Here is an 18,861-nt window from a genome sequence, read left to right as displayed (position 1 = left end):
AAGGAAGTGGATGGCTGAAAACTTTCTACTTTTAAACTCGGACAAAACAGAGATGCTTGTTCTAGGTCCCAAGAAACAAAGAGATCTTCTGTTAAATCTGACAATTCATCTTGATGGTTGTAAAGTCGTCTCATATAAAACTGTGAAGAACCTCGGCGTTACTCTTGACCCTGATCTCTCTTTTGACGAACATATCAAGACTGTTTCAAGGACAGCTTTTTTCCATCTACGTAACATTGCAAAAATCAGAAATTTTCTGTCCAAAAATGATGCAGAAAAATTAATCCATGCATTTGTTACTTCTAGGTTAGACTACTGCAATGCTCTACTTTCCGGCTACCCGGATAAAGCACTAAATAAACTTCAGTTAGTGCTAAATACGGCTGCTAGAATCCTGACTAGAACCAAGAAATTTGATCATATTACTCCAGTGCTAGCTTCCCTACACTGGCTTCCCGTTAAGGCAAGGGCTGATTTCAAGGTTTTACTGTTAACCTTTAAAGCGTTACATGGGCTTGCTCCTACCTATCTTTCCGAGTTGGTCCTGCCGTACATACCTACACGTACGCTACGGTCACAAGACGCAGGCCTCCTAATTGTCCCTAAAATTTCTAAGCAAACAGCTGGAGGCAGGGCTTTCTCCTATAGATCTCCATTTTTATGGAACAGTCTGCCTACCCATGTGAGAGACGCAGACTCAGTCTCAACCTTTAAGTCTTTACTGAAGACTTATCTCTTCAGTAGGTCATATGATTGAGTGTAGTCTGGCCCAGGAGTGTGAAGGTGAACGGAAAGGCTCTGGAGCAACGAACCGCCCTTGCTGTCTCTCCAGGGCCGGTTCCCCTCTCTCCACTGGGATTCTCTGCCTCTAATCCTGTTACTGGGGCTGAGTCACTGGCTTGCTGGTGCTCTTTCATGCCGTCCCTAGGAGGGGTGCGTCACTTGAGTGGGTTGAGTTACTGACGTGAACTTCCTGTCTGGGTTGGCGCCCCCCCTTGGTTGTGCTGTGATGGAGACCTTTGTGGGCTATACTCGGCCTTGTCTCAGGATTGTAAGTTGGTGGTTGAGGATATCCCTCTAGTGGTGTGGGGGCTGTGCTTTGGCAGAGTGGGTGGGGTTATATCCTTCCTGTTTGGCCCTGTCCGGGGGTTTCTTCGGATGGGGCCACAGTGTCTCCTGACCGCTCCTGTCTCAGCCTCCAGTATTTATGCTGCAGTAGTTTATGTGTCGGGGGGCTAGGGTCAGTTGGTTATACCTGGAATACTTCTCCTGTCTTATCCAGTGTCCTGTGTGAATTTAAGTATGCTCTCTCTAATTCTCTCGTTCTCTCTTTCTCTCTGAGAACCTGAGCCCTAGGACCATACGTCAGGACTACCGGGCATGCTGACACCTTGCTGTCCCCAGTCCGCCCGGCCTTGCTGTTATTCCAGTTTCAACTGTTTCTGCCTGCGGTTACGAAACCCCTACCTGTCCCAGACCTGCTGTTTTCAACTCTTAATGATCGGCTATGAAAAGCCAACTGAGATTTATTCCTGATTATTATTTGACCATGCTTGTCATTTATGAACATTTTGAAAATCTTGGCTCTCTCTAATTTTCTCCTTCTCTCTTTCTTTCTCTCGGAGGACCTGAGCCCTAGGACCATACGTCGGGACTACCGGCCGTGGTGACTCCTTGCTGCCCCCAGTCCGCCTGGCCTTGCTGCTATTCCAGTTTCAACTCTTCTGCCTGCGGTTATGGAACCCCTACCTGTCCCAGACCTGCTGTTTTCAACTCTTAATGATCGGCTATGAAAAGCCAACTGAGATTTATTCCTGATTATTATTTGACCATGCTTGTCATTTATGAACATTTTGAAAATCTTGGCTCTCTCTAATTTTCTCCTTCTCTCTTTCTTTCTCTCGGAGGACCTGGGCCCTAGGACCATGCATCGGGACTGCCGCCCGTGGTGACTCCTTGCTGTCCCCAGTCCGCCTGGCCTTGCTGCTATTCCAGTTTCAGCTGTTCTGCCTGCGGTTATGGAACCGCCACCTGTCCCAGACCTGTTGTTTTTCAACTCTTAATGATCAGCTATGAAAAGCCAACTGAAAATTATTCATGATTATTATTTGACCATGCTTGTCACTTATGAACATTTTTGAACATCTTGGCATAGTTCTGTTATAATCTCCACCCGGCACAGCCAGAAGAGGACTGGCCACCCCTCATAGCCTGGTTCCTCTCTAGGTTTCTTCCTAGGTTTTGGCCTTTCTAGGGAGTTTTTCCTAGCCACCGTGCTTCTACACCTGCATTCTAGCTGTTTGGGGTTTTAGGCTGGGTTTCTGTACAGCACTTCGAGATATTATCTGATGTACGAAGGGCTATATAAAATAAAATTGATTGATTGATTGATTGACAGACGGGCGGCTCTAATGGCTCGGGACAGACGGGCGGCTCAGACGGCTCGGGACAGAGGGGCGGCTCAGACGGCTCGGGACAGACGGGCGGCTCAGACGGCTCGGGACAGACGGGCGGCTCAGACGGCGCTGGGCAGGCGGGCGGCTCAGACGGCGCTGGGCAGGCGGGCGGCTCAGACGGCGCTGGGCAGGCGGGCAGCTCAGACGGCGCTGGGCAGGCAGGCAGCTCAGACGGCGCTGGGCAGGCAGGCAGCTCAGACGGCGCTGGGCAGGCAGGCAGCTCAGACGGCGCTGGGCAGGCAGGCAGCTCAGACGGCGCTGGGAAGATGAGAGACTCTGGCTGCGCTGGAGAAGAGGAAGGCTCTGGCAGCGCTGGACAGGCGGGAGCAACTGTAGAGATAAACCGGAGAGACAGCCTGGTGCGGGGGGCTGCCACCGGAGGACTGGTACGTAGAGGTGGCACCGGATATACCGGACCGTGAAGGAGTACAAGAGCTCTTGAGCACCAAGCCTGCCCAACCTTACCTGTTTGAATGTTCCCCGTTGCCCTGCCAGTGCGGCGAGGTGGAATAGCCCGCACTGGGCTATGCTGGCGAACCGGGGACACCATACGTAAGGCTGGTGCCATGTACGCCAGCCCGAGGAGACGCACTGGAGACCAGATGCGTTGAGCCGGCTTCATGGCACCCGGCTCGATGCCCAACCTAGCCCGGCCAGTGCGGCGAGGTGGAATAGCCCGCACTGGGCTAAGCACGCGTACTGGGAACACCGTGCGCTCCACCGCATAACACGGTGCCTGACCAGTACGACGCCCTCTCACTCCACGGTAAGCACGGAGAGTTGGCTCAGGTCTCCTACCTGGCTTAGCCACACTCCGCGTGTGCCCCCCTCCAAGAAATGTTTGGGTCTGACTCTCGGGCTTCCAACCGCGTCGCCGCGCTGCCTCCTCATACCAGCGCCTCTCTGCCTTCGATGCCTCCAACTCTGCTTTGGGACGGCGATATTCCCCTGGCTGAGCCCAGGGTCCCTTGCCGTCCAGAATCTCCTCCCAAGTCCATGAGTCCTGTGTCTTCTGCCGCTGCTGCTGCTGTCCTTTACCACTCTGCTTGATCCTTGGGTGGTGGGTGTTTCTGTAACGGCAGTCTATCTCTTCCTCCTCTTCGGACGAGGAGAGGCGAGAAGGATCGGAGGACCAATATGCAGAGTGGTAAGTTTCCATGATTTTAATATCCACGAAAACAAGATACAATACAAAATAACAAAAGAACTAAAAGTAACAGTCCCGTGTGGCACAAACACTGACACAGGAAACAAACACCCACAAACCAAACGTGAAACCCAGGCTGCCTAAGTATGATTCTCAATCAGGGACAACGATTGACAGCTGCCTCTGATTGAGAATCATACCAGGCCGAACACAAAACCCCAACATAGAAAAACACACATAGACAACCCCCCCAACTCACGCCCTGACATACTAAATAAATACAAAACAAGGGAAATAAGGTCAGGAACGTGACACCTACTTACAAAGCATGTAGAGGTCTGTCATTTTTATCATAGGTACACTTCAACTGTGAGAGACGGAATCTAAAACAAAAATCCAGGAAATCACATTGTATGTTTTTTAAGTAATTAATTTGCATTTCCACCTCCATGCTTAATAAAATTCAATTTCTTAAGTAAACATCTGTCTTAGGTAAGTTTTTTCTGGTTACATATCACACTATTTTGAGAGTCCCAGATTTATATTTACTATGTTACATCTAGTCTATGAGACGAGGCTGCACCTTAACCTACATTATAAACACGCAGATCAAGAGGTGTGTTTTCCCTTCAACATTTGCATGTGGCATAAGCTCACCCACCTCACAGCATGAATCTAAAATAGTTAACTTTGGCTGTGAGTGATGGGAAAAAATCAGACTTTAAGGCAATTACTTGAATAATTCAAAGGATGTTTTATTTACAAACTTGATAACTAAATTGCCTTTTTTTTTTTTTATTGACTTCGCTATGGGGCCATCAATGGGAATTGGGCCGTGCTTCAGCTGAACTGCAGTACGGAAAATGCCCTCTGAGCACAGTGGAAAGCATGCTTATAGACTGGAAGCCTGGCCCCTTGATCCGAGAAGGGTGTAATTGCAGACCGCAATTAGGGGCGTTCTCTGATATCGGGTGTTTCATGATATCAAGTTTACACCAATTGATGCTCCCCATTGGTCCGTGGCCGTTTCTTTTGCGTTGGAACAACACTTGTTGACAGATGTAGCATTGTAGCTAAGCCTAACCCTTTTCCTAACCTTAATCTCAGTCTCCTAACCGCCATGTTAGTTATCCAAACCTGCATGGTAAACAAATCCCTAACCCTCAACCTTTTCCTAAGCTTAACCTCAGACTCCTAACCTGCCAAGCTAATTCACCTAACTGCCACTTTAATTATCCTAACCTGTTATGTATGCTATGTGCCTACTTCAATACAAAATAAACTCCATCAGTTTCATAACACCGGATCTGACCAATTGCATTTATCAATTTTTCTTATATCAGGGAACATCCACATCAAGAAACTGTACAGTAGTTCTCCTACTTGGAGGCCCGGGAAATAGTTGAAAGAGCGATTGGTGCTGAGGAAGCTATGGCAGTGGATGGCCAGCAACCTGTTGAGATTCATAATGTTGTTTACCGGTTGAAGGATACCGATTGTAGGTGAATTGTACGTGCGGCTGAAAGGTTTCTGGGAGTTCAGGAATTAACATTGGAAGCATTGCAGGCAGTGGTGGAAAAAATACCCAATTGTATTATTTGAGTAAAAGTAAAGATACTTGAGTCCTTTCCTATCAAGGTAAAAGTAAAAGCCACCCAGTAAAATACTACTTGAGTAAAAGTAAAAAAATATTTAGTTAAACATATACATAATTATCAAAAGTAAATGTAATTGCTTAAATATACTTAAGTATCAAAAGTAAAAGTACATATCATTTCAAATTCATTATATTAAGCAAACCAGACAGCACGATTTTATTGTAGTTTAAATCTAAGGGGCACACTCCAACACTCAGGGTGCGTTTCTAAATTCGCTCTTGCTATATACTCCGATTTCAGAGCACTGGTCTGAGGCTGCCAGAGGGAAGAATAATTGATGACAAACGAACGCTCAACACCCCTTGAAAACGGCCGGTGTCAGTAAACTTCGGCAAAAAAGGCGTAATGAAATTGTTGCCTGTAGCTCAGTTAAAGTCACCAATGCTCTGTATAACATGAACACAGCCTAACCAGCTCTGCTAAGGCGAGTAAAATGGTCAGTGTTCTTTCATTTGTAGTGGAAATAGCTAGCAAGCTAGCCAATGTTAACCAGTTAGCTTGGATGCTTGGCTGCCGTTGTGAGGTCAGAACGCTTGAATCAACCCTACTCCTCCGCCAGAGCGTCAAGTGTGGCTCTGAACGCTCCGAGAGCGATACGAACTGACAATCTGACAACGCTCTGAATTTACGAACGCCCAAGCGCACTCTGGCACTCCAGATTGAATGTAAAATCACACCCATCATTTACAAACAAAGCATTTGTGTTTAGTGAGTCCGTCAGATCAGATACAGTAGTGATGCGCGAATTGAACAATTTACCTGTCCTGCTAATCATTCAAAATGTAACGAGTAATTTTGGGTGTCAGGGAAAATGTATGGAGTAGAAAGTACATTATTTTATTTAGGAATGTAGTGGAGTAAAAGTTGAAGTTGTCAAAAATATCAAAAGTAAAGTACAGATACCCCCAAAAACTACTTACTTAATACTTAAAATATTTCTACTTAAGTACTTTACATCACTGATTGCAGGGAATACTGACTGAAGATGTTCCTCCCTACGAGGCCCATGAGACTGTGTAGGGATGTGATTTGAATAGGACTGTGACTGAAGATGTTCCTCCCAACGAGGCCCATGAGACTGTGTAGGGATGTGATTTGAATAGGACTGTGACTGAAGATGTTCCTCCCTACGATGCCCATGAGACTGTGTAGGGATGTGATTTGAATAGGACTGTGACTGAAGATGTTCCTCCCTACGAGGCCTATGAGACTGTGTAGGGATGTGATTTGAAGAGAACTGTGACTGAAGGAGTGGGGTGTTTTTATTGATCTATTTATGTATTTTGTTTTGATGTCGTTGTTTCCGCAATGGACATGGATTTATTTCTACAGTTTACTAACCGTACAGTAGGTGGAGGCAGACACGTTATATTTGTGTAAATGTCAGTATACCAGAGAAGAAGATGACGCTGTGGCACTATCGTCGTGGGGAACAGGAAGTTCCGGGTAGAAAACGACAGAACTATGCTGTTATGTCGTTAGTGGTTGTGTCCGATTCAACTGTATTATTGTAGGTATGTAATAGCACGTTTAAACTTTCTAACGTCGAAGAATATATAATATGCTAGGTAACAAATCCGTCAAGGTATTATCACGTTTGGTAAAGGTTTTAATTATATGTGTTGTTTTGGGGTCAAACGGAGTGAGTGAAGAACGTGATTATAAACGATTTTACAAGTCATGTAGCTAGACTTTGGGTTTGTCTGAGTTGTATGTACATAATTTCGTCAAAGTAATTTCATAAAGATTCCACTTATTTGAGTTCGTTTTTACATGTTCTTAGTTTTGTGTAAAATGTTTATGAGTTGATAAATAGCCTCGTCCGAACTATCCTGATCTCGCGAGTTTACATACACTGTTTCGTTAATGTAAGCTCGCGAGATCAGGATGGTTCGGACGAGGCTCGTCAAATGGCGGCTTCAACGGTTTCGGTCGTCTTTCTAGGAGATTGCTCGTGGTGAAATGGTGTGTCAAAATAGAGGGAAGCTAACTGAAGATATCCTTCACCATTTGGAGAGAGAGGCCAACTGCATGGAATGGCGTCGATTAATGCGGATGAATCAGAGCACGTATCAAACTCATTCCATGGAGGACCAAGTGTCTGCGGGTTTTCGCTCCACCCTTATACTTGATTAATGAATTAAGGTCACTAATTAGAAAGGAACTCCCCTCACCTGATTGTCTAGGTTTTAATTGAAATGAAGAAACGAAAACCTGGGAGGCTCGGCCCTCAATGGGATGAGTTTGACACTCCTAAAATAATGGAAATGGAGAGAGAGCTGTGCTGAAATGCGACAAATTTGGGGGACATTTCTGATATGGAGTGGGAGGATGAGGGCCTAGTATGTGAATGGTCTGTAGTGGAAAGACATAGGAAGAACAGAGATAATGGTACTGGAAGCAGAGGTGCATGTAGTATAGAAACTCTAAAGAGGCCCAAGGTAGGGAGCTAGAGTAATAATGTGTCACAGTGGAAAGTTGGGATGGTGTTTGAGGAGACCACAGGGCCTCATTTACACCCTATCTGATAAACCAAGGCATAAAGACAGGTGAAGTTAAACTGGGCCGTTCATTGAAAATGGTAGATTGTTAATATCATGTGCTAGTCAGGTTCAGCAAGGGAAGATTCTTCAATTGGAAAATCAAAATGGGACAAAGCTCAGAAACCTTGACCCTGGAGCTTATGCTAAATTGAAGGGAGTAATCTGAGGTCCCAATATCTATGTCCATGGATGATCATGTTAAAGAACATGTGAAGGAGACAGAGTGGTTGAAGCCTAAAGGTTGATCAGTAGGAAAGAGGGTTAAAGAAGTGAAAGCTTATCAGTGCTGTTGAGGTTTGAGAAGGTTTTGTCTGGAAAAGTACAGAATAGGATTCCTTAGCTTCAATGTCAGAGAATTTGACCCAGCCTCATCAATAAACCAATCAAATGTATTTATAAAGCCCTTCTTTCATCAGCTGATGTCACAAAGTGCTTTACAGAAACCCAACCTAAAACCCCAAACAGCAAGGTGTAGAAGCACAGTGGCTAGGAAAACCTCTCTAGAAAGGCCAGAACCTAGGAAGAAACTTTGAGAGGAACCAGGCTATGAGGGGTGGCCAGTTCTCTTCTGGCTGTGCTGGGTGGAGATTATAACAGAACATGGCCAAGATGTTCAAATGTTCATAGATGACCAGCAGGGTCAAATAATAATTACAGTGGTTGTCAAGGGTGCTACAGGTCAGCACCTCAGGAGTAAATGTCAGTTGGCTTTTCATAGCCGATCATTGAGAGTATCTCTACCGCTCCTGCTGTCTCTAGAGAGTTGAAAACAGCAGGTCTGGGACAGGTAGCACGTCCGGTGAACAGGTCAGGGTTCCATAGCAGAACAGTTGAAACTGGAGCAGCAACAGTCAATCATCACAGTGTGTTTAAATGCCAAAGAATGGGACATGTAGCTGTTGAGTGAAAAGATGTGCCGAGTTTGGTGGGGAACATGATTACGGTGAATGTTGGAGCAATGTGACGGTTAAGTGTTGCAATTGTGTGGAGGACACAGAGCAGCATTTGGTGGATGCCAGGTGCAGAGAGATGCTCAGAGATATAGAATCCCTCATGATGTATCATATGCAGAGGCTGTAAAACAGACTGGTGGAACTACAGTGCAGACTGATGGAGCTTCCATGATTGGTCCTGTAGTAAGAGGACCTACTGTCAGACTGATGGAGCTTCCATGGCTGGTCTTGTAGTAAGAGGACCTACTGTCAGACTGATGGAGCTTCCATGGTTGGTCCTGTAGTAAGAGGACCTACTGTCAGACTGATGGAGCTTCCATGGCTGGTCTCGTAGTAAGAGGACCTACTGTCAGACTGATGGAGCTTCCATGGTTGGTCCGGTAGTAAGAGGACCTACTGTCAGACTGATAGAGCTTCCATGGCTGGTCCTGTAGTGAGAGGACCTACTGTCAGACTGATCGAGCTTCCATGGCTGGTTCTGTAGTAAGAGGACCTACTGTCAGAACTTTTTTTTCTACTAGTCCTGACATGGTTTCGAGAGGCTGTTCAGAAATCTTGTGCCCATAAATGTGCTTTGACAAAGATACTTTAATAGTGAATAATATGTACTTCATAGCATTCATTGGTAAGGTTATCAACATCTTGGATTGTGTAAAGCAGAAATAACAGGTTGAAAGTTATCTTGTAAACTGCAGCAGAGTTGTTGGGGGTAACAGATGTTACTGTCGGTATGGTTTTTGATAAGCTGGATAACCTGGGGGTGGATTGTTTCAGCATGATATAGACCCCAATGTTTGCAAACTCAGAAAGGGATCTATTTATAAAGTTTATTGGGGGTGTGGCAGGGTTTTTGGGGAAGGGGAGGGTGTGGTAGAAGTTAATAGGGATTTCTTGGTTTATTTTCTTAGTACAGAATTAGACAGACATGGACCTTAAACGTTTGTTTGCGGACCACCATGATACCATAGGAGGTCTGCATCAACGGACTTCAGTGCAGGTAGTGCCTCCTTAAGTCCTTGAATTTGACTTGCCGCTCTACGAACCCTGATAAGTCTTACTGTGGTGTGAACGGGAAATAAAATTTGCCTTTTGTTAGTGAAATGATACAGTGAAGGTTATTCATAACATTTTCTCATAGTACTGCCAAAATCATACTGCAACCTTGTAGTAAATATTTTTTTAGTCATTTATGCATTTATGTGAATTGAGGAAATCTACTACAGATTAAGTGCACTTATTTTGTGCAATTTAAAATGTTTACTTTGTGTCTAATGTGAATGAATGTTTTGCCAAGGATTAGCTACCTGCCTCCCGGTTGGCGCAGTGGTCTAAGGCACTGCATCGCGCACTAGCGACTCCTGTTGCGGTCCTGGGCGCAGTGCACACTGACCAGGTCGCCAGGTGTACAGCGTTTCCTCCGACACATTGGTACGGCTGGCTTCCGGGTTGGATGTGCGTTGTGTCAAGAAGCAGTGCGGCTAGGTTGGGTTGTGTTTCGGAGGACGCATGGCTCTCGACCTTCGCCTCTCCCGAGTCCGTACGGGAGTTTCAGCGATGAGACAAGACTGTAACTATTACCAATTGGAAACCATGAAATTGGGGCGAAAAAAGGGGTAAAAAAAAAAAGGATTAGCTACCTGATCTACTGAAATGACATAATTGAACAAGAACAAAGAGAATATATTTTTACAGAATAAAGAAAGTGAACTGTCAAGAAAATAACTTTTGTGTCCGTTTGTCTTTACTTCTACAGGCCGACTCCGATTAAGTCTGAGGCCATTAACATAAACAGTGAGGACAAACCTACTGGGTCCTGATTGTGATAGTGGGGCCCAGTTTGCACTGCAGGATCCAGAGATGGCATCAGGGAAGCTGGAAGACTGCAGTCAAACACTGGAACTGAATGTCATCATTAAAGATGAAGAAGAGGAGGAGGAGATTGGTAAATCTGTTAGAACCTGCTCTTACCATGACTATACAGTGCGTTCAGACCCCTTGACTTTTTACACAATTTGTTATGTTACAGCCTTATTCTGAAAGTGATGAGAACTACAATTGAATCCATCTACACATAATACCCCATAATGTCAAAGCAAAAACAGGTTTTTAGAAGTATTACATTCTTGGGTATGACGCTACAAGCTTGGCATGTGTATTTGGGGAGTTTCTCCCATTCTTTGTCAGGTTGGATGGGGAGTGTCACTGCACAGCTATTTTTAGGTCTCTCCAGAGATGTTTGTTATGGTTCAAGTCCGGCCTCTGGCTGGGCCACTCAAGGACATTCAGAGACTTGTTCCGAAGCCACTCCTGCATTGTCTTGGCTGTGTGCTTAGGGTTGTTGTCCTGTTGGAAGGTGGAACTTCGCCCTAGTCTGAGGTCCTGAGCGCTCTGGAGGAGGTTTTTATCAAGGATCTCAATGTACTTTGCTCCGATCATCTTTTCCTCAATCTTGACTAGTCTCCCAGTCCCTGCCGCTGAAAAATGTCCCCACAGCATGATTCTGCCACCTCCATGCTTCACCGTAGGGATGGTATTGGCCAGGTGATGAGCGGTGCCTGGTTTCCTCCAGATGTGATGCTTGGCATTCAGGCCAAAGAGTTCAAACTTGGTTTAATCAGACCAGAGAATCTTCTTTCTCGTGGTCTTTGTCTTTTAGGTGCCTTTTGGCAAACTCCAAGCGGGCTGTCATGTGTCTTTTACTGAGGAGTGGCTTCCATCTGGCCTCTACCATAAAGCCCTGATTGGTGGAGTGCTGCAGAGATGGTTGTCCTTTTGGAAGGTTCTTCCACCTCCACAGAGGAACTCCGTTAGCTCTGACAGAGTGATCATCAGGTTCTTGGTCACCTCCCTGACCAAGGCCCTTCTCTCCCGTTTGCTCAGTTTGGCCGGGGGACCAGCTCTAGGAAGAGTCTTGGTGTTTCAAAACTAATTATATTTAAGAATGATGGAAGCCACTGCGTTCTTGGGGACCTTCAATGCTGCAGACATTTTTTGGTACCCTTCCCCAGATCTGTACCTCGACACAATCCTGTCTCGGAGCCCTACGGAAAATTCCTTTGACCTCATGGCTTGGTTTTTGCTCTGACATGCACTGTCAACTTAGGGACCTGATATAGACCGGTGTGTGTTTTTCCAAATCATGTCCAATCAATTGAATTTACCGCAGGTGGACTCCAAGTTGTAGAAACCTCTCAAGGATGATCAATGGAAACAGGATGCACCTGAGCTCAATATCGAGTCTCATAGCAAAGTGTCTGAATACTAATGTAAATAAGGTATTTCTGTTTTACATTTTTTATAAATTTGCTAACATTTTCTAAAAACCTGTTTTTGCGTTGTCATTATGGGGTATTGTGTGTAGATTGATGAGGGGGAAATATTTAATCAATTTTAGTATAAGGCTGTAATGTAACAAAATGTGGAAAAAGTGAAGGGGTCTGAATACGTTCTGAAGGCACTGCTACGTTATCTTCATAAGTTAGACCTCTATAAATTATGACCCAGCCTGTTGATTGGTTGAATTCTGTAATTCGGACATCACACATCTTAAGTGATCTTGAGTGCTTAGAGTAGACTAAAGAAGGGAAATGGACAAACTGACAGTGTTTTGAAGTTCTATGAAATGAGTCTGTGTAGTTACTAACCCTTGTGATAGTGAGTGAAATATAAAAATGCTCGTAATTTTCACTCCTTTTGTCCCTTCTTGACTTCCACTGTTACCAGGGTTGGGGTCAATACCAGATACTTCAGAAAATAGACTGATATTCCAATTCTATTCAATGCTTTTCAATTAGGAAAATGTGGAATTTGGTTTACTTTCTGAACTGACTGTTATTTACATGGAATTGACTGTTACCCACTTATAGAAAAGTGTTTTTTCCCCTTTTGTATTATACAGCCTACTGATATGAATACATACAGTACCAGACTACTGATATGAATACATACGGTACCAGACTACTGATATGAATACATACGGCACCAGGCTACTGATATGAATACATACGGTACCAGCCTACTGATATGAATACATACAGTACCAGCCTACTGATATGAATACATACAGTACCAGACTACTGATATGAATACATACGGTACCAGCCTACTGATATGAATACATACAGTACCAGGCTACTGATATGAATACATACAGTACCAGGCTACTTATATGAATACATACGGTACCAGCCTACTGATATGAATACATACAGTACCAGCCTACTGATATGAATACATACAGTACCAGCCTACTGATATGAATACATACAGTACCAGCCTACTGATATGAATACATACAGTACCAGCCTACTGATATGAATACATACAGTACCAGCCTACTGATATGAATACATACGGTACCAGCCTACTTATATGAATACATACGGTACCAGCCTACTGATATGAATACATACGGTACCAGACTACTGATATGAATACATACAGTGCTTTTTTTTGTCAAATGCCTTCTGGAACATGAACTTTCATGTGCCTTAATAACAAACTTGTATGCCATATGTAAATCCAAATAAAATAAAATAAATTCTGAGCCTAGTTGGTTTAGCCACAGAAAAAGTCAGCAACCTTCCCGCTAGCCGTCATTGGCTGAGATAATGAGTGGGCTGGACATGCCGAGAGATGAGTTCAGATTGGTCTGCCATATAGCATGCTGGTCAGTATGTGTAGGTAATCCTGTCTAACGTGGCTTTAAATAATATACACTGCTCAAAAAAATAAAGGGAACACTTAAACAACACAATGTAACTCCAAGTCAATCACACTTCTGTGAAATCAAACTGTCCACTTAGGAAGCAACACTGATTGACAACAAATTTCACATGCTGTTGTGCAAATGGAATAGACAAAAGGTGGAAATTATAGGCAATTAGCAAGACACCCCCAATAAAGGAGTGATTCTGCAGGTGGTGACCACAGACCACTTCTCAGTTCCTAAGCTTCCTGGCTGATGTTTTGGTCACTTTTGAATGCTGGTGGTGCTCTCACTCTAGTGGTAGCATGAGACGGAGTCTACAACTCACACAATTGGCTCAGGTAGTGCAGCTCATCCAGGATGGCACATCAATGCGAGCTATGGCAAGAAGGTTTGCTGTGTCTGTCAGTGTAGTGTCCAGAGCATGGAGGCGCTACCAGGAGACAGGCCAGTACATCAGGAGACGTGGAGGAGGTCGTAGGAGGGCAACAACCCAGCAGTGGAACCGCTACCTCCGCCTTTGAGCAGGAGGAGCACTGCCAGAGCCCTGCAAATGACCTCCAGCAGGCCACAAATGTGCATGTGTCAGCATATGGTCTCACAAGGGGTCTGAGGATCTCATCTCGGTACCTAATGGCAGTCAGGCTACCTCTGGCAAGCACACGGAGGGCTGTGCGGCCCCACAAAGAAATGCCACCCCACACCATGTCTGACCCACCGCCAAACCGGTCATGTTGGAGGATGTTGCAGGCAGCAGAACGTTCTCCACGGCGTCTCCAGACTCTGTCACGTCTGTCACATGTGTTCATGTGCTCAGTGTGAACCTGCTTTCATCTGTGAAGAGCACAGGGCGCCAGTGGCGAATTTGCCAATCTTGATGTTCTCTGGCAAATGCCAAACGTCCTGCACGGTGTTGGGCTGTAAGCACAACCCCCACTTGCGGACGTCGGGCCCTCATACCACCCTCATGGAGTCTGTTTCTGACCGTTTGAGCAGACACATGCACATTTGTGGCCTGCTGGAGGTCATTCTGCAGGGCTCTGGCAGTGCTCCTCCTGCTCCTCCTTGCACAAAGGCGGAGGTAGCGGTCCTGCTGCTGGGTTGTTGCCCTCCTACGGCCTCCTCCACGTCTCCTGATGTACTGGCCTGTCTCCTGGTAGCGCCTCCATTTTCTGGACACTACGGTGACAGACACAGCAAACCTTCTTGCCACAGCTCGCATTGATGTGCCATCCTGGATGAGCTGCACTACCTGAGCCACGTGTGTGGGTTGTAGACTCCGTCTCATACTACCACTAGAGTGAGAGAACCGCCAGCATTCAAAAGTGACCAAAACATCAGCCAGGAAGCATAGGAACTGAGAAGTGGTCTGTGGTCACCACCTGCAGAATCATTCCTTTATTGGGGGTGTCTTGCTAATTGCCTATAATTTCCACCTTTTGTATATTCCATTTGCACAACAGCATGTGAAATTTATTGTCAATCAGTGTTGCTTCCTAAGTGGACAGTTTGATTTCACAGAAGTGTGATTGACTTGGAGTTACATTGTGTTGTTTAAGTGTTCCCTTAATTTTTTTGAGCAGTGTATATATTTCGTTGTGGAACTCCATAAGTGTTGATCTCCACTTTCTGGAGGACTGAGTTTTGAAATCAGTGGAATTAGAGTATGATAGCTTAGGAGATGGAGAAAACACATGTCTCTGGATTACATCTTCAAACTAAGGGCAACGATGACATCAGTGAGAGAGGGAGACGTGTCCATCCATGTAAGATAGTCTAGCTAGCTACACTTTCAGATATGACACGTTTCTAATTATGTCAAAGTCGTTTTCATTTCAAGTTAGTGTACTTTTAGCTAGCTAGCTAACGTTAGCTTGGGTGCTTGACTGCTGCTGTTAGGTCAGCTAGCTAACATTATGATCTGTGTAGTAATATTATTCATATCTCAGAGCAATTTGCGTTGCTAGTTATAGCCTACTGTTAGCTGGCTAACATTGAACCTGGTTTGTTAGCTACCAGCAGATTCATGCAGGTTACTAACGGCAAGAGTTGTGACTATGGTTCATTGTTTAGCTAGCTAGCTACATGTTTTAACAAAAGACTCCACTTTGCAAGTAACCATTTCAGTAGAATGTTTATGTCACTGCAACAACTATTGATAGACGTAGCTGGTACATTCGCTCTGGCTATCTACTCCAATTTCAGAGCACTCTCGTCTGAGTGTGCAAGAGCGCAGAATAAATTACGAATGGCCGTGTCCGTAAATTTGACAAAAAAGATCGAGCCGGTCGGTCACATATGAATACATATGTCACCCGGTACAGCCAGAAGAGGACTGGCCACCCCTCAGAGCCTGGTCCCTCTCTAGGTTTCTTCCTATGTTCCTGCCTTTCTACTGAGTTTTTCCTTAGCCACTGCGCTTCTGCATTGCTTGCTCTTTGGGGTTTTAGGTTGAGTTTCTGTTCAACACTTTGAAAACTGTTAATTTAAAAAAGGCTTCATAGAAAATCATTGATCAAGATCACAACTGAGTTGGGATTGACATGTATGTCACACAAACTGACTGGTTCTTCTGATGTTGTTCACACAGGAGACCATGTTGAGACATTCTCTACATCCAGAGAGCAACAGCAGGAAGATCACAGAGCTAAGAGGTCTCACCACTGCCCACATTGTGAGGAGATTTTCCCAATTCTATCAAAGCTAAAAATACACCTAAAAATACACACAGGAGAAAAGCCTTACTCCTGCTCTGACTGTGGGGGGAGATTCTCCCGATTGGATACCTTAAAATGTCACCAACGAATACATACAGGAGAGAAGCCTTACTCCTGCTTTGACTGTGGTAAATGCTTTAAAACATCAACTGAGCTAAAATCTCATCAGCGAAGACACACAGGAGAGAAGCCTTACTCCTGCTCTGATTGTGGGGAGAGTTTCTCCAGATTGGATACCTTAAAATGTCACCAACAAATGCATACAGGAGTGAAGCCCTACTCTTGCTCTGAATGTGGAAAGAGTTTCTCTCAACAGGGCAACTTAAAAACACACCAACGTATACATAAAGGAGAGAAGCCTTACTCCTGCTTTGACTGTGGGAAAGGCTTTAAAACATCAACTGAGCTAAAATCTCATCAGAGAACTCACACAGGGGAGAAGCCTCACTACTGCTCTGACTGTGGGGCGAGTTTCTCTCAATTGAGCAATTTAAGAAGACACCAACGTATACATAAAGGAGAGAAGCCTTACTACTGCTCTGACTGTGGGACAAGTTTCTCTCAATTGAGCAACTTAAAAACACACCAACGTATACATAAAGGAGAGAAGTCCTCTCAGACCAGCTAAGATTAAAGTCACTCCATCACTTAATTCTCATTTGATAAAAGAAGTGGTAAAAGTGAATTGGATCAAATTAGGAAAGCGTAGAACACTCTATTGTAATCCAGTTGTTTCTCACTGGGAGAACCGTGCAGAGGAAAGGGAGCGTTATAGAATGTTAGCCTCTCTTTACTTTACTGATCAGTGTGCACCTGGTCAGTTTTGGTGTGTTTTGTTAGATTCTACTGTAAACATATTGAGATTACCTGGATTTTCCCTTAGCGTTGAAAACCCTCTGAGGGATCACTTGTTAAAACAATGGAGTGTGATGGTTGACTGGGTGGTACGGCTTCCTTCTGCAGTTTTCTGTGGGAATGAGCTGGTAATCACAACATGTATCAGATAGAGATGGTGTGATGATCAGCTTTCACCACTAGTTTGGGTATATTATTTTTGCTTTTAATCAACTTTGTTTGTTTGAAACATCTACACTGGAAACAATATATATAAATGCAACATGTGAAGTGTTTGTCACATGTTTCAAGACCAGAAATGTTCCATCTGCACAAAAAGTGTATTTCTCTCAAATTCTGTGCTCAAATTTGTTTCCATCCCTGTTAGTTAGCATTTTTTCTTTGCCAATATAATCCATCCATCTGACAGGTGTGGCAAATCAAGAAGCTGATTAAACAGCATGATCATTACACAGGTGAACCTTGTGCTGGGGGCAATAAAATGTGCAGTTTTGTCACACAACCCAGTGCCACAGATGTCTCATGTTTTAAGGGAATGTGCAATTGGCATTCTGTCTGCAGGAATACCCACCAGAGCTGTTGCCAGACGATTTAAGGTTCATTTCCCTACAATAAGCTGCCTCCAACATTGTTTTAGCGAATTTGGCAGTACCTCCAACCGGCCTCAACCGCAGACCATATGTATGGTGTTGTGTGGGCGAGCGGTTTGCTGATGTGAATGTTGTGAACAGAGTGCCCCATGGTGGCAGTGAGGTTACGGTATTGTTAGGCATAAACTACGGACAACAAACACAATTTTTGTGCCATTCATCCGCCGCCATCACCTCATGTTTCAGCATGATAATGCAGCTTTGTGAGGCTCATTTGAACTTGTTGAATTTCTGGGATCATTTATTTCAGCTTCATGAAACAACACTTTACGTTGTGTTTATATTTTGTAGATTTGTTATTTTAGTCATTGATAATAAATGTATTTGGATAACTGTAGTGAACTTGATTGATCTACTAATGAAAAATAAATGTTCTACATTAATTTGTGCTGGTCAGTCTTTGTTTTTTGGGGTTTCTATACTGTAAATGTTATTTTAGTTTTTTTTCTTAAAATTCAAGATGTATATTTCTATTTATCTCCTAAAAACATGTCCCTACACCTCTACACATCACCATGGGGACAAGCCAATATGCCAGCCACCAGTATTCTCACTAATGCATATGTAATGGTTTAAAAGCCTTAAACCCATTAACTCATCTATGATTTTCATGTAGACTTCAAACGGATCTCCCAGGTATCTAGATGGATCCTACACATCACCATGGAGACTTCAAACGGATCTCCCAGGTATCTAGATGGATCCTACACATCACCATGGAGACTTCAAACGGATCTCCCAGGTATCTAGATGGATCTAAAGAACAGTAGGCTTGGATTTACTCCACGACCACTTCTCTAGTTTCCCCTTATATTCCTTCTCACTCATCTCCACTCGACACGCCATCAGTTTCAAACAACACATCCCCTCCGCCATCTTCTAGTCTTCCTGAGTCTGCCTCCTCTGTCCGTCTTTCTCCCAATGAATGGCCTGATGCCTCCCTGTCTCTGTGGACGCAAGGCCGAACACGCATCGCACACTGCATGCCTCTTTCTCTCCAGGCAAAAAAAAACTGTTTCAAATTCTCACTGAAGTTTCTAGCCAGCTACCCAGGTGGCTTCTTCGATGATATCATGGGGGTCTGCAAACAAACGCTTAAGGTGCATTCTGCCACCTGTGCAAGAGTGTGAGATCATTTATGGTCTGCATCATTTTTTACTGTAGAATAATGATT

At 44.4% G+C, this 18,861-nt stretch overlaps 1 long non-coding RNA gene across 1 annotated transcript; it reads left to right on the top strand.

Annotated features, from left to right (window-relative positions):
- The first annotated feature begins 6,669 nt into the window (after positions 1-6,669).
- LOC129848807 (uncharacterized) lies at positions 6,670-18,070 on the top strand. Its single transcript, XR_008758564.1, has 3 exons — positions 6,670-6,775; positions 10,511-10,699; positions 16,056-18,070. It is a non-coding gene; the product is annotated as an uncharacterized LOC129848807 (long non-coding RNA).
- Positions 18,071-18,861: the final 791 nt, after the last annotated feature.

Source organism: Salvelinus fontinalis, unplaced genomic scaffold (genome assembly GCF_029448725.1).
Source record: "Salvelinus fontinalis isolate EN_2023a unplaced genomic scaffold, ASM2944872v1 scaffold_1195, whole genome shotgun sequence".
NCBI classification, from domain to species: domain Eukaryota; kingdom Metazoa; phylum Chordata; class Actinopteri; order Salmoniformes; family Salmonidae; genus Salvelinus; species Salvelinus fontinalis.
Note: the sequence above shows the minus strand (reverse complement) of the source record. Positions and strands in the feature narration are given on the sequence as shown.